Source organism: Ailuropoda melanoleuca, chromosome 1 (assembly GCF_002007445.2).
Source record: "Ailuropoda melanoleuca isolate Jingjing chromosome 1, ASM200744v2, whole genome shotgun sequence".
In the NCBI taxonomy this organism is placed as follows: domain Eukaryota; kingdom Metazoa; phylum Chordata; class Mammalia; order Carnivora; family Ursidae; genus Ailuropoda; species Ailuropoda melanoleuca.
The window spans coordinates 178,049,718-178,065,283 of NC_048218.1; the positions used below are offsets into that span (position 1 = coordinate 178,049,718).

The following is a 15,566-nucleotide window of genomic DNA, read 5'->3' on the forward strand; positions in this document are numbered from 1 at the left end:
ATTTATCATGCCTTTGATATCCACAGATGAAAAGTACCTTACTGAAATAAATTATATTCCCTTGGTGTTCCTGAAGAGATCTGATACATTTTATCTAATTTCCTCTCACCTGTTTATTTTAAATCAGAATTCTTGCTTACTAATACTATTTTGTAACATTTTGCTGTATATTCAACTGGAAAACCTCATTAGCCTGACAAAATATTTCAGACATTACCATGGTACTAGGGTCACAGCTAAGTTACTTTGTATGATTATATCAGTGGTTTTGCTCAGAGGATTTTTTTATAATAATTTAAAACTGGTGGGAAGTATTTACTATCATGCATTTTGCACTTGATTGACTCTTAGAAGCAGTATTCTTGGGAAAATATTTCTTTTTAAAAACTGTGAATTATTTATAATCTTAATGTGTTCTATAACTGCATTTAAAAATTTTTTATTTAGTGTTTGAATTAATATATTTACATATTTTAAAATTCAAAAGGTATGAAAAGCAAAAGGTATTTCTTTCACCCCTGTCCCATAGACAGTTTACCTCCCCAGAGATAATAAATATTCTCATTTTTTGGATACCTTCTAGAGATAGTTCGTGCATATTCAAGCAATGTGGATATTTTACACAAATGGTAGCATTCCGTGCACAATTTTGTACCTTGCTTTCTGCACTAAGAAATATATTTTGGAAATCATTGCTTTAGCATCCCATAAGGAGCCTTCTCATTCATTTCTATGACAAGATAGTATTCCACTGAAGGATGATGTCCGTTATCCAGTTTCCTATTGTTTGCCACCTGGGATGTTTCTAATTTTTTGTTGCTAACAAAAATGCATCAATGAATAGCTCTGAACATATGGTGTTTCACATGTGCACAAGTATAACTGAGGATAAGTTTTTAGAGCTGAAATAATGGGCCAAAGAATATGTTTATTTGTCATTTTGATTGATATTACCCAATATCTGTAATCTATTGCCTTTTTGTATTTCCCTAACTTAGTGTATGCTTTCCACAACTTGGTGAAGTTATAGATAAATAACACATGTTATTTAACAATTGGATCTTTCCCAGTCTGCCAGGTTTCTCAGAATATCTTCAATTTGCTTTCCTTTAATATGAATTAGGTTGAATGTATTTTCACGTCTGAAAGAGGCATTTTCTCCAAACCGTTCACTACTTCGCCCATTTTTTCTGCTGGACTGTCTGTCTTTTTTTGTTGATCTATAGGAGCTTTTCATATATTAGGAAAATTCTGAGTGCCGTATGATCCCCGTTTATCATTTACTTTTAACTTTGACTTTGGTTTTTATTATGCAGATATTTTTGATGGCGGTTGATTTATTGGCATTTTCTTTTATGGGTTCCAGGTTTTATGTCATTGTTAGTAGACCTTTCCTCCCCCAAGATTATAAAACAGTTATTCCATGTATTTTGTCTAGAATTTTTATGTCATTATTGTTTACATTTAAATCTTTGACCTGTTAGAATCTATCCTAATATAAGCTGTGAGGTAGCAAGTATTTTTATATACACACACGATTATCATCATCAATAAGAAACTAAAGTAATATATGTAGGAATAGTTTATCCTCCTGGTGCTCCCCACCCCCAAGCTTTATTGAGGTAAGACTGACAAATAAAGAATGTAAGATATTTACAGTGTACAAAATGATGATTTGATATACATTGTGAGATGACTCTTATCAGGTTAATGAACACACTCATCACTTTACATAGTTACTTTGTGTGTGTGTGTAGTGTGTGTGAAGTGTGAAATGAAGACATTTAAGTTCTGTTCTCAACAAATTTCCATTATATGATATAGTGTTATCAACTATAGTCGACCATATTCGTCTTAAACCTGAAAATTTGTGCCCTTTTACCAACTTCTTCCTATTTCTCCTGCATCCCCCTACCCCAGCCCCTGACAACCACTTTTCTGCCCTCTTTTTCCACGAGTTTGATTTTTTTTTTTTTTTAGATTCCTCATATAAGTGATAACATGTAGTATTTGTCTTTCTCTGTCTGCCTTATTTCACTTACCATGATGCCTCCGGTTTCATCCATGGTGTCCCAGATGACAGAATTTCCCCTTTTCTTTTTTATTTTAAAGATTTTATTTATTTATTCGACAGAGAGAGAGACAGTCAGCGAGAGAGGGAACACAAGCAGGGGGAGTGGGAGAGGAAGAAGCAGGCTCATAGTGAAGGAGCCTGATGTGGGGCTCCATCCCATAACGCCAGGATCACACCCTGAGCCGAAGGCAGACGCTTAACAGCTGTGCCACCCAGGTGCCCCAGAATTTCCCCTTTTCTAATGGCTGAATAATATGCCATTGTATGCGTATACCACATTTCTTTATCCATTTGTCATTTGACACTTAGGTGGTTTTCATATCTTGGCTATTGTGAATAATGCTGCATTGAATATGGGAGTGCAGAGATGTCTTTGAAACACTGATTACATTTCCTTTCGATACAAACCTGGAAGTGGAATTTCTGGATCAAATGTTAGTTCTATTTTTAATTTCTTGGAGGACCTCCATGCTGTTTTTCATAGTGACTGGACCAGTTTGCATCCCTACCAAGAGTGTGCAAGGGTTCCCTTTTCTCCGTATCCTTACTAGCATTTGTTATCTCTTCTGTTGTTGATAATAGACATCCTAACAGAGTGAGGTGATAGCTTATTGTGGTTTTGATTTGCATCTTCCCTGATGACTAGTGATGTTGAGCATCTTTTCATGCACTTGTTGGCCACTTATATATCTTCTTTGGAAAAATGTCTATTCAGACCCTTTGCCCATTTTTTAATTGGATTAAACTGTTTTTTGCTACTGAATCGTACAAGTTCCTTGTATATTTAAGATTTTAACCCTTTATTGGGTATGTTGTTCGCAAATAGTTTCTCCCATTCCATAGGTTGTCTTTTCGCTTTTTTGATGTGCCACGTGTTGCTTTGGGTGTCTTCTCCTCCCATCTACAAAAGATCTTTGCTCTGTCTTTTACCTACTTTCCCACAACAATTCTCTTGCAACTAGTTTATTTACCGCAATAGAGAAACATGCTCCAGATCTTCTCTCTTAAACAAGTAAGATTCCATGAAATCCACTTACTCTTGTAGTTAGGCAATTCTACCACTACTTTCATCATAACATTGGTAATTAAAAGAATGGTCTACTCTCTCAAATCTGTTACTGCCTATTTCCCTGTCTTGTTTCCACAATCTGACTTCTGACCAAACCCTCCATGAGGTTATTTTAGCCCATTTCGGTAACCTCCATATTAATCAAGACACAGAGCATTATCTTATCATTATCTTAATCTTTTTGCTTTATCTGATTTTATTGATCGTATTTTCCTTCTTAAAATACTCTTTTCTCAGACTTTATGGTACCATTCTCCTGGTTTTCAACCAGACTTCTCAAGCTCAGCTTTCTCAGTATCCTTCCCAGGCTCTGATTCCTCTTTGCCTTCAAATGACAGTACTCCTCTGTTGTTTGCTCTCCGCTTTAGATCACTTTCTTAAAGATGTATTTATTTACTTATTTATTTATTTATTTGAGAGAGAGAGCACGTGTGGGCGGGGAGGGGCAGAGAGAGAAGGAGAGAAAGAATTTCATGCAGATGGCAGACACCGTGCCAACCATGGAGCTGATGCAAGTCTCGATCCCACCACCCTGAGATCATGACCTGAGCCAAAACCAAGAGTCTTAACTGACTGAGCCACCCAGGTGCCCCTCCATTAGATCACTTTATGATTACCATTTAGTTGCATAATCAATGATTTGCTGCCTATCTCCTCTATTACGATGTAAACAAGGGCTATATTGGGCTCCTGCTAAGTCCTCTGCCTCATCTCCACCTCATTTCCCTTGCTGCAGGTCAAGATCAAGTCAAGTTCAAGTTTGTATGAGCTTTTTCTACCTTAATATGAGCCCTCTTTGGTCCTATCAGTATGTGACCCCTTTTCATCCTTCAGGTCTTAGCTTAAATGCTACCTCTCAGAAAGACCTTCCTCAACTATAACTATCTAAGATGATCCTCTTTGCTGTTCCTTGTTTAATACCTTCTTTATTTCCTTCCAGAATATATCAAAGTTTGTAGTTATTTATTTCAGCAGTTTACTGATCTAATTTATTTCTTCTCCATTAGAATATAGACTTTGCAAGGACACAGATCTTTTCTGTCTTGTTCCTGTAGTACCCTTAGAACTTAGTATATGTCTGCATACAGTAGGTGATTAATAGACACTTATTGATGGAAGGAAGAGAGAGAGGAAAGGAGAGAAGGAAGAAGAAACAAAAGAAAAGAGAGAGGGAGGGAACAAGGAAGTAGTTGATTTTACTGGTTTACCATTATGTCCTCTACATCTAACTTTAACATGATGTGTATTCAATAAATATTGTTTAGGAAATGAACTCCCGAAATTCTATCCTCAGCCCTCTGCTTTTCTCATTACACACACCTCATACAGATTTACGGGTAACTTCACCTACACTATTATTTCAACTACTGTTGATCTGCTAATGACTCCCAAATCTAAATCTGAGGCCATTACTCTCTGGTTCAAGAACCACATATAGAGCAGCTTAGTGGACATTCCTACTAAGAGATACCACAGGTCCCTGAAACTCAACATGTTCAACGTCAAATTTATTACTTTTCCATTCAAAACTAATCCTCTTCTTGTGTTCTTTACCTTTATAAATGAAGCCATCATCTGCTCAGGTTACTTTGAGTCATTTGATGACTCCTTTCCATTCACAGTTTCTTTATATAATCAATTAAATCCTGCATGTTCATATGATATTTGTCTTTCTCTGACTTATTTCACTTTGCATGATACTCTCTAGCCCAATCCATGTTGTTGCAAATGGCAAGATTTCATTTTTTTTGATGGTTGAGTAAAATTCCATTGTATATGTATACCACATCTTTGTTTTGCTCAGATCTAGAATTAGGATTTGGTTTAGGGCTAGAATAATGGTTAAGATTAGGGTTAAGGTTAGGGACAGTGTGAGGGTATGTGCCTGCAGTTCAGAAACCTCTCCAAAGGGATAACTTTAGGGTTAGAGTGGTGGGTGGGGTATGGGTTAAATAGGTAAAGGGATTAAGGTCTGCACTTGTTGTGATGAGTACCGGGTATTGTATGGAAGTGTTGAATCACTTTATTGTACACCTGAATTTAATATTATGCTGTATGTTGACCAAATGGAGTTAAAATACAAGCTTAAAAAAAGAAAATCCTAGTGTTCAAATTCCTTAACACCTCTCAACTGTTCTTCCTTTCCATTCTACTCAAGTAATCTAAAATGTCCACAATGACCTCCTAACTAGCATTGTTACCATCGATATTCCTAAAATTCAAATCTGGTCATATCATTTTTCTTCAGCCCTTCAAGATATCTATGTTTCTTTACCCCTACTCAAGCAGTTCTTAGAGAAGAAATGTTTATCTTCTGAATTTAGTAGCCATGGACCTCTCACAATCTGGCGCCTACCTACCTGTGCTGTACGTACCCCATACCCATACCCTAGTCATAGGAATGACTTGCCATTGCCCAAAAGAGTCTTGCTCCTACTAATGCCTTACTTCTGCCTAGAGAAGCCTTATAACATTCTTAATTCCTATTTATTCATTAAAACTCAACTTAAGCATTACCTCCTCTTGAAAGCCCTTTCTCATTCTGCCATGCTAATATCTGTCCTATTTCTTCCTTGCATTCATCTGTTGTAACCCTTGCCACTCTGAACTCTAATTATGCATTTATGTACCTTCCCGCCATCACCAGAGGTAGCAAGTTTGATTGGTTGGATGAATGAATGAGGACAGGAGGGTTTATTCTTCAAGAAACTACCTAACAAGTTGAAACTGTGATTAGAACCTAGAGCCAAAGTTGGAGAAAGATAAAACCTAGATACCAACAAAACAATACAAAACCTGGATTACTGGTAAGGACAAAGCCAGAAACAGGAAAGGAAACTAAGACACAAGGAATCTCATGAGCAGGAGTTAGAACGTAAAACATTCAGAAACCAAAAAAAGGGTAGCAATAGAGCCTGTTGCCAGGTAGCCTTATTGGGCCTAGAGGACTGGGAGGCTGGGTTGGGATTTGAGAAAGGCATCCTCGCTCAGACAGAGTTTTCCTGCTGCACGACAAACAAAACCAAAACCTTTTGTTTGGCATATACTTTGCACCAGAATATTATTTTTGAAAAAAATAGTAAAATGCATAAATGTATGCACAGAACTTTATTAACAGATACTCCATACCACATTTTTGAACATTTCTGCTTATAAACCCCTCAAGCTTTAGTGTAGATTATGAGCTTTTTAATGTTTTTAGATCTGAAGTCTGGGTAGAGACCACAGGTGGGATAGCATTCCACTTGTATAAACTGAGGCAAATTATTATGAATAATTAAGTCTCTGGAAGGGGTTCATATGAGGAAAGAGGGAAGGAGGGTTGGAAGATCATCTGAGTAGTTACCGTGTATTATATATGTACATGTACTATCACAATTAATCCTCGGAATAACCTAGCGAAATGGATGTTCTTAGCTCTGTCTTGCTGACAGAGGAATAGTGTCTCAGAGAAACTAAATAGCTTGACCAAAAGGACAAAGCGAACAAGTGAGAGGCCCACTGTTCAACTTGAATTTTTCTGGATTCAGAGTCTGACGCTGCAACCAGGCTTTTTGTTGCTGTCTCCATCTTCATTAATATTGTTTTCATCATCATTCATAAGAAGAAATATTTGTGTTTGCATTACCTGATTGCCCCTTTGGTGTGTTATAATTGTATGAAGAAAGAAATGGCCACTTGTCAAAAGAAACAACACTAGTTGTATTATATTCACTAATCATTGAAGAGCTGTCTGTGAAAAACCAAAGGAGGGGCTTATTTTCAATCAGGATGTCCAGTAGTATCACTTAGATTTCATCATTTCCAGCAGCGTTTCTTTAACTGTGTTTTCATGGTCCTGCAACAGTTCATATTGGATTTGAAACATGTATTCTGAATCTAGGAACTTAAATCTACATTAGGTATAATGCAAAAGAGAATAAAGAAACAGTAATTTATAACAAATAAGCTTCACTGAGAATTGAATATGATGCTATTTCAAGAAATGTTGTTAGGCTTTTTTTATTTATGAAAATTTATTAGGCCATTGTGGCTTAAAAATTGCAGTAGTGGAATTTGTATATCCAATTTTTTTTTGAGAAACTATATCATCCTCTGGGTGAAATTATTCTTTCCAGATTTCTATCCAGTTAGCTATAATGTTTGAAAGTGTGACTAAACTAGCTATCAAAGTACTGGCCAAAGTACCAAATATGAGAATAATATTCTCTCCTTATTAGTCTTTCCCTAAAGGACCTCTTCTAAATAACTGACCATGGCTAGAAAAATGATATCACCAAATCAGAATGTTTTTCATTCAGTCACAGTATTATATTCAGTGTAGCAGGAAATAGTTTTGCATGACAGTACACATGTAAATGTCATTGCATATGTCATTTATGGTGTATAGGGTTGTTATGCAAGATGCACAGTGATCACGTTGGAGAAAACGGTCTCCGATACACTAAATAAAACGTGCTTAGTAAAAATTGCCAGCAATTTTTTTCTAGGCATATAATGACATGGTAAGAGCACAAAACAAAACTACCAGAAACAAACCATTTCTCAAGCTGTAATATCTACAGGACAAGTGATCTAAATGGCTGCAACAAGGAGAGTTCATCACTGCACTGCAAAAGAACTTGAAATATAACCTAAAGGCAAGTGACATACTGATTCCAAGCTTTGAAATAACAGCAACAAATTTACCTACAGACAGAAGATGCATGGAAGCAATAAACGAATTATACAAGTCTTACACATGCAATCTGATTATTCTGACCAAAGTGTTAATTGGATCCTAACTGCCAGATCTGATATCTGTGGTCTTGTAGTGGGAAACCTTTCAAAGTGATGAACTGTAATTCACTGAGCTGCTTGAAGCACTTGTAATTTACTGCATGTCATGCTATGAAGAGCCTGACCTAATGGACTTTACATTACCTATAATGCTAGAAACCTTTCAACGAGACTAGTTGGTAAAAAGTAATCGTGGAAGTCTATTGAGACAAGATGAGCAAAACTATATCTTAAACACAGCTTTATAATCTTAGGGAAAGTCAGTTATTAAACAAAATAGGTGCAACTATGGAAAAAATAGTACTCTGTCCAACATAATTTACAACACTATGATATCTCGAAATGTAAAATTAAATAGAGGTATAAGGTATAAATAGGACACAGGGTAGTTTTATAATCTAACCTAAATGCTATAGAATATGTCAGGTTTAAGCTATTCAGGGGTGAAATTCCTTTGCTTTCATAAAAAAATTGTATTTCATAATAATCGGATTTGATATCTACCTTGTACTCTCATATGTCTTAAATAACAGTTGGAAGGAAATGTTTAAGGTATGTGAGAAATAGGGCTATGCTGTATTAACCAAGCAGCAAGATTGTTTCGAGGGTGAAATCAGGGCAAAAGTCTCCCACCTAACTATTTGAAATTATGAGTTTAAAACGTGAGCTCTAACTTTTCAATCTATTTTTTGATAGATCTTTTTGAGGTTTTGCTTTGATAACTCTTCTTAAATGTTTGTTAATTGCACTCCAAGCAGTTGTCTTTTTTGCATGTTGTGCTGAAAGTTTAGGCATCTGTTTTCGTGCAGGAGGCCCTTACACTATTTCTATAGTTAATAAGTTACATTGTCCTAGGAGATGCACCAGTAGAAGAATTTCTTTGGTTACACATTTTAGAGATGCTCGTTTATTCTGTTCAGCAGCATCTTTGGATAGCTCTCCAGATACTTTCTGGAACAGGTAACTTAAGCATGCTGCTGTAATTCTGGGGGTCGACGTACAGCTTGCGTATCATATGAGGCAAAAAGTGCAGTCTGGAATATTATGGTTCTTTCACCAAGACACATACATTACTGTTGTTTATCCTAATAGCGAATGTTAAGCAACCCCACAGCCTTGGTGACATGAACTAATCTTTGATCTGTACAAATTAGTCAGGGCAGTCACAAAAAGTAATTGCGAAGCCATTCGTACAATACTCTCGGTAAATCTACCTCAGTTTTCCCTTTTCTTCCTGCCTTCCTCCAATGAAGTTGGCCTCTGTCAGTTAGACAGCCTCATCAGCAACTCCAAGTGCACTGAGAGCATCTTAATGGTCTGAAATTCTTCTGAGAAGTTGGTGATGTTTTCTCATCAGGATCCAATTTAGAGGGCTTTGTTCCATTCTTGAACTTTGGAGCCAAAGAAAAGCAAGCCAGTTTGTAACCTTCTCTGTGGTGAGCCAGAAAGCCAAATCAGTGTACCCAGCTGCGGGAGGTTTTTGAAGAGTCTCAGTCTTTGTCAAGCAACACTTAAAATAATCAGTAACGACTTCTCCCTCTAGAAAAAAGGTGCCCCCTTCGTGAGACCCAGAATGAATGAACATTTTATTGAAAAATATTGAAATATTTACGTTTTTTCACACTATAATTAAATACCTGCAAACAGGCTAACCAGTCTGTTGCTTTGCCATGGCACGACTGACTGAAAAGAGTCACAACCGATGGATATAGTAAATGTTGGGGATCGACTGTTTCATGCGTTCGTGCGTCAGGATCTCCGCTGTTGGTAATTTTACTATTTTAATAATAGAGTTCAGTGTAAAGCACCAAAAGCTGAGAGACTGTAATAACTGAGGTTCTACTGTTCATTTTATGTGCAGATGTTTATGGTGAGACTGTTTCATAAATGCTTATTACCGTTAGCCCTTCTAAGTGTAATTTTCAGAAGAAAAAAATTCTGCAATTCAACCACCATTCCTCTCTATTCACCACACTTGTCAATCAGTGAGTTGCTGTATCTACAGGAATGGAGGTGTTATATTCTGGCAATTATCATGTCATATACTTGAAAATGTAAATGAATGTGTGTGTAAAATTAAATTTATGGGTTGTCAGCGAAGAATAAGAACCAGGAGAGCAATTACTTCTCTGCTTTCATCTTTTGAGCTCTGATACATCAAGCAGAAAACCATGCAGCTAAATGTTGGAATTAGCATTGTGCAGGTCCTGGAATGAATGGGCTAGTGTCTTTTGCTGCCTTTTCTGGCTCTTTGTTTTGGAGAGCAGTGAAATTAAGATGATTATCATCCATCAATCTATGAGAGCGCCTATGAAAGCATGAAAGGATCTTCCTTCTCATATTTATTTTTGCTTTCTTAGAGAGTTGTCTTTTATCAGGACAGCTTGCTTTTTGTTGAAATTAATATTATTTGGGCTAATTTTCTGAGCTCCATCAAAATCAAATTGTTTTGTTTTGTATCTGGTGTATTAAAATTCATTTTAAAATCTAAAAGGAAATATGAATGAGTGTACACAAATAAATAGGATTAACTGTTAGCCCAGTCCCAGAGAAGACTGGTCTCTTAGTAATTTTGAGCAAGATCTTAATTCCGGGGCATATCTCTAGCCCTCTAGTCACATCAACATTCGCAGTTACTAAGCATAAATAAATGACAGCATTTTTTATAAATGAATGTACCTCCTTTTACAATGAAACCCCCTCTCAAATTGGTGAAGCACTCAACTATTCTAATTCTGGGTAATTATTGATTATATTCTAGTTTTTACAACTTAAAATAAAACCAGGCACTCCAGTTACAAAGTGTTATTGATTTTGTTTGTATTCTTCTGTTCTCATCTGTTAAGCATTAATGTTCTGTACGTTAAGTTTGGAAAGAATAAGGAGTAAGTGTAAGATATTCAGTAACTTCTTTCCAATGATTTTAGGAGCCTAATGAACAATGGTGCAGATTTGTTTGAATATGAATGTGCAGTGGGATGGAGTTTGACCTTCAGCTGTGATTTCAGTTCGTCAGGATTAGTCAAGCTAGGCGATCAAGACTGCTAATGCATAATGATTTATAAAATGAAAAATGTGTAGTGACCATGCAAATGTTTCAGCTAATCAAAGAGAGGAACTTTAGCTTTGAGAAGAAAGAAAAACAAGGGCATGTCAAGGCCTAAACCAAAGATGTATGTAAAATAATCTGAGCAGCTTGATTAGCCAGAGTGAGATTAGAAGTTGCATTTTTGGCCTTTAAACATATGGTGTAGCAATATTATATAGCACCTCTCAGAATCTCTACAGCAGCGTGCGTATGTAAGCCAGCCTCATCGTCACCGTGCGTGCAGAGGGAAAGCTATACTCTCTTCTGCGATATTTGTGTATAACGAAGGGAATGGGAAAGTTGGACAAACTCGACTTTCCACAACAGAATTCACCCTGCTTTGTCAAAGGAATTAAAGGATGCTAAATTAAAACTAATGTCTTAAGCTATGGAAGAACCTAAGTAGCGATGAATCAAGATGAAAAGTAATCTCAGTGCCTGGTATTGCGCCAGGCCGATCTTTCTGTTGTTCCCGTCACACTATTTCCTTGCTGCTAAAAGACTGCATTAAATAGCAGTATGCACTGTCTATCCCAGATCTGTTTAAATGCTCCTGTTTAGCCCTTGATGAAAAGCTTACAAATACCACTCAATTCATTGTCAGTTCTTTTTAATACCATAAAACTAGGAAGCTTTTGGAAGGCTATTATTATGATGGACATTATAACACATTTACCAGGGCTTGAATTTGGACCGAGGCTGGAAATGCAATACGATGGTTTCTTATGTTAAAATAAACTATAGGTATAGATAGTGTAGAGAGAAAAGAAGTGAACAGAAAAATCAAAGCATGTGCAATCCAGTATTTCCTGCCAAATCCTGGTTAAAATAGGAAGGCATAGTGTAACTTGAAAACTAGTTTTGCATTTATTATACACACAGTTAATCCTAATAGAGTTACTTTCCACTCCCCCCCCAAATGGCCTGGGACCAGTGGCCGGGGCTCCTTTGTCTTCAGATTTTAAGCAAAGAAGGAAGGGATCTATGAACTAATAGTTGGCAGACCCTGTTAACAAGGAAATAATGTTTTTCACTGTAAGTCTCACCTACAGGTTGTGACTTTTTTTTTTTTCTAATTCACGTTTAGTGAAGAAAGAATCGGACTGACATTATGCTAAGAACTGTTCCAATCACCCACATATACTTGGGATATTTAATTAAGTGGCATGCTTAATATGCAAATCCAACATATTCAGAAATGTTCTAGTTGAACTAGACTGTAAAAAGACGGTGGGCTTATTATAGCAAATAAAAATTGGGGGCCCTTTTCATAACCCTTACAATAACTCTTTAGATTCATTTGAAGTGAGCCATGATCTTCTCTTAATAACTTTTTGACCCCTTCCATGAGGTACGCTCAGAAGTTTAATAGAAACACATCTGTAATTTTTTTTTTTTAATCTAAAGTCATCCTCTACCTGTTCTGGGATACTGTCTAAATACTTTTGACTTTTTACCATTTTTTTTAAAGTATTCTAGATCTTTTTTTTTTTAAAGATTTTATTTATTTATTTGACAGAGATAGAGACAGCCAGCAAGAGAGGGAACACAAGCAGGGGGAGTGGGAGAGGAAGAAGCAGGCCCATAGCAGAGGAGCCTGATGTGGGGCTCGATCCCATAACGCCAGGATCACGCCCTGAGCTGAAAGGCAGACGCTTAACCTCTGTGCCACCCAGGCGCCCCGACTTTTTACATTTTGACTCATTTCAGGACAGTTGCAGAAGTTTTCCTCTCTCTTTTCAGAATACGTAACTTCGTGTCCATTTACCCATTACTTCTTAGCACACAGAGCAACACATCAAGTCTGTGCTTAACTCCTCTAACGAGAAAATATATGAGGGCAAATGAAACCCTTACTGGGTGCATCACTGTGGGGAATTTTAGATCTGTCAGTAGAGTAAACACCAAGAGAGAAAAAGAAATCTCCCAATCAAAGTTGACTCCCTTCCCTTTCTTCACTTTTGAAGATTTTAAATGATAGAGTGTAGTTTTCCCTAGGACACCCATTCACAACCGGCTGTTTCTTTGATTTGGTAACTGCATAATCTGTCACACATTTTTAGACCCTACCAGACTTTTATTTACCTTCTGAGGTAAGGTCACCTTCCCCTCCTCTATCACATATCAAAACTGTGGTCCCTTATTAGAATTTGCATGAACAGAATGATATATCCAGTGGAAAATATTTTCTTAACCTTAGCACTGGACTTACTAAGATAGATACGTTTCAGAAAATTCTCCATATATTTTCAAATATGATGCTGGTCTTACCTGTTTAAATATGAATAAAGTAGCATGATCTCCAAAAAAAATTACTTATGTACTCAGTTAATCTCTACCCATCTTTGTCAGGGAATTCTTAGAGTCGTTTGGAGTAGCAAAGAAATGCATTGAGGTTTTAACAAAAGTAATAAAGGAGGAGCAAAGGAAATGCGTCACGAAGTGAGGTGCTTAAACTGGAGTTTTGCATTTTGAAAATTACTAATTTCTAAACAAGGCAAGTGGAGCAGCCTACATATAACATAACTGATATTTGTTGCAGGAAAATCTAATTTTTCTATTTATTAAAATAATTTAAATGTTTTAGTAGCCTCAGACATTCTACTTGCGATGAGCTCATGTATGTGGATTTAGAGATGATAGTATTGGCTTCTTTGTGGTGTTAGAAATCCCTCAGAAGTGCACCTGTGTTTTCCTACATATGTAATTAATTTTGATTTGTGTTTTTGTACATATCTTATGGAGGTAGAGTGTTCAATTATGTGTTAGTTGGCTTGTCTTTCTACCTATCTTTGTGCACGTATATTGTGAGTTTTAGATGACAGTTTTCTAGAAAGAAAGACAGAATCTGCTTAAAACTGGAAAAACATCACTTATATGTGATACATATGATTTGAGGAGGAGGATGTAATGGTTATTTTTATGTCATAAACTTTTCATAACAAGGGAAATACAAACCATTTTAAAAGTAAAAACTCACCTAACCATAGGAAAAGGTCTAATGGACTCTAAAATGCAAAGGTACAATATTTGCTTAAATTTGCTTATATACCAAATCAGTCACAGCTGCAACAAGCTATAGAGTCATAGAAGTTGTATAAGCTGAAATCTAACTGTAAACTTACAGTGTATTATGACAGGCCTCCATTCATAAAACTTCTTAAAAAGTGCATTTGTTATGAGTCACGTATAACAAATACTTTTCCTTGTAGGTACAAAGATAATTAAGTGAAAGCTCTCCATTCGCTAAAAAGTGATTAGGGGCTTAGATGAGAGAAGTGTGGCAAGTTTTATCACATGATAGACTTTATAGAAGGTATATATCTATGTGTATGTATATCTCTATGTATGTATTTGGCTGTCTACATGTATGTAGTATCTGTCTGTCTTTCTGTCTGAATTTGGCAGCCTTTTTAAAGGTTAACATTTCTGTCTTACCTTGTCTCTCCATTTTGGTTTGATTCCCCATTATTTGGAATGAGGTAAGTAATTGGTGGAAGAAAAGGCATCTTTGTGATAGACTGATTTTGAAACTGCTTGTTCTAACTATTCAATTTGTTTATCAAGGCACAAACAATTAAGTAAACTAACTACTCAGTTTTTTAAACAACTAAACCCTTGGGCAGCCCATTGGGTCAATTAATTTTATAGCACACACTTCAGAATGCCTTTTATTATGATAAATTCAAATACAGTAACCTAAAGGTATGTCAGCATATTCTAAAAAAGATCCAGAAATACTTGTGAAAATCAAGAGTTTTTTTCTGTCGTAATGTGATTTTTTCTTCATGTTATAAAACTAGATATAATCAACCCATATTTTAATATGTCAACATGGGATAAAAGAGACAAAGTTATTTCTTAGTATTAATTTTAAGTTTTGTTTGTTTGAGGCAGGGGAGCTTTACCCACCCTGGATTTCTTTTATTTTTTTCTCTCCGGACTTCTTTTTCATTATCAGTTTCTCCTTTCTTCATTACATGAAGTGCCAGAAAAGTTTTTAACTGTGTGAAAATGACTATTAAAATAGTGAACCATGTCTATTAATCTTTTTCTATTTTCCAAGACACAGTGTTGTCCCATGGATTTGTTCCGAAGCAGTATTTATATAAACACTGGCTTTGATTTACAGTAAAAGTGGATTGTTTTTTCTAGGAAAGAAAGTGATTGCTTTTTCAAAGGTTGCAAACTTGGCAAGTTGACACGTTGTTTGATTACATGGTGGTTAGTAGGAGCAGTGCCTTCCACACCGCACAGCTGTGGCCGGGTTCCTCAGCCTCTTCCTCAGGCTTTCCTGCGTACACGGTTTTCCTGCTCACCTCTCCTGCCATTCTCTTTCTCTAGGACTTTCTCCCTGGCTCTTTCTCAGTCTGTATTTCTCTTACCTCTCCTGTCTTCTCTGTTTCTTTCTCTCCCACCTTATTTGCTTTTCCTTTCGACTCTGTAATCCTCAGAACCTTGAAAAGAAAGAAAATTCTAAGTAAAATACTTTTTTTTTCCAGTTTAATGAATAACCTTTGAATAATCTTCTGATTTCCAGACTCCCTGGTATAAGT

General features: G+C 36.3%; 1 protein-coding gene across 12 annotated transcripts in view; it reads left to right on the top strand.

Annotated features, from left to right (window-relative positions):
- The window catches only part of FOXP2 (forkhead box P2), a 552,780-nt gene that overhangs the window by 470,701 nt on the left and 66,513 nt on the right, over positions 1-15,566 (top strand). The gene's annotated exons all lie outside the window — the stretch shown is intronic.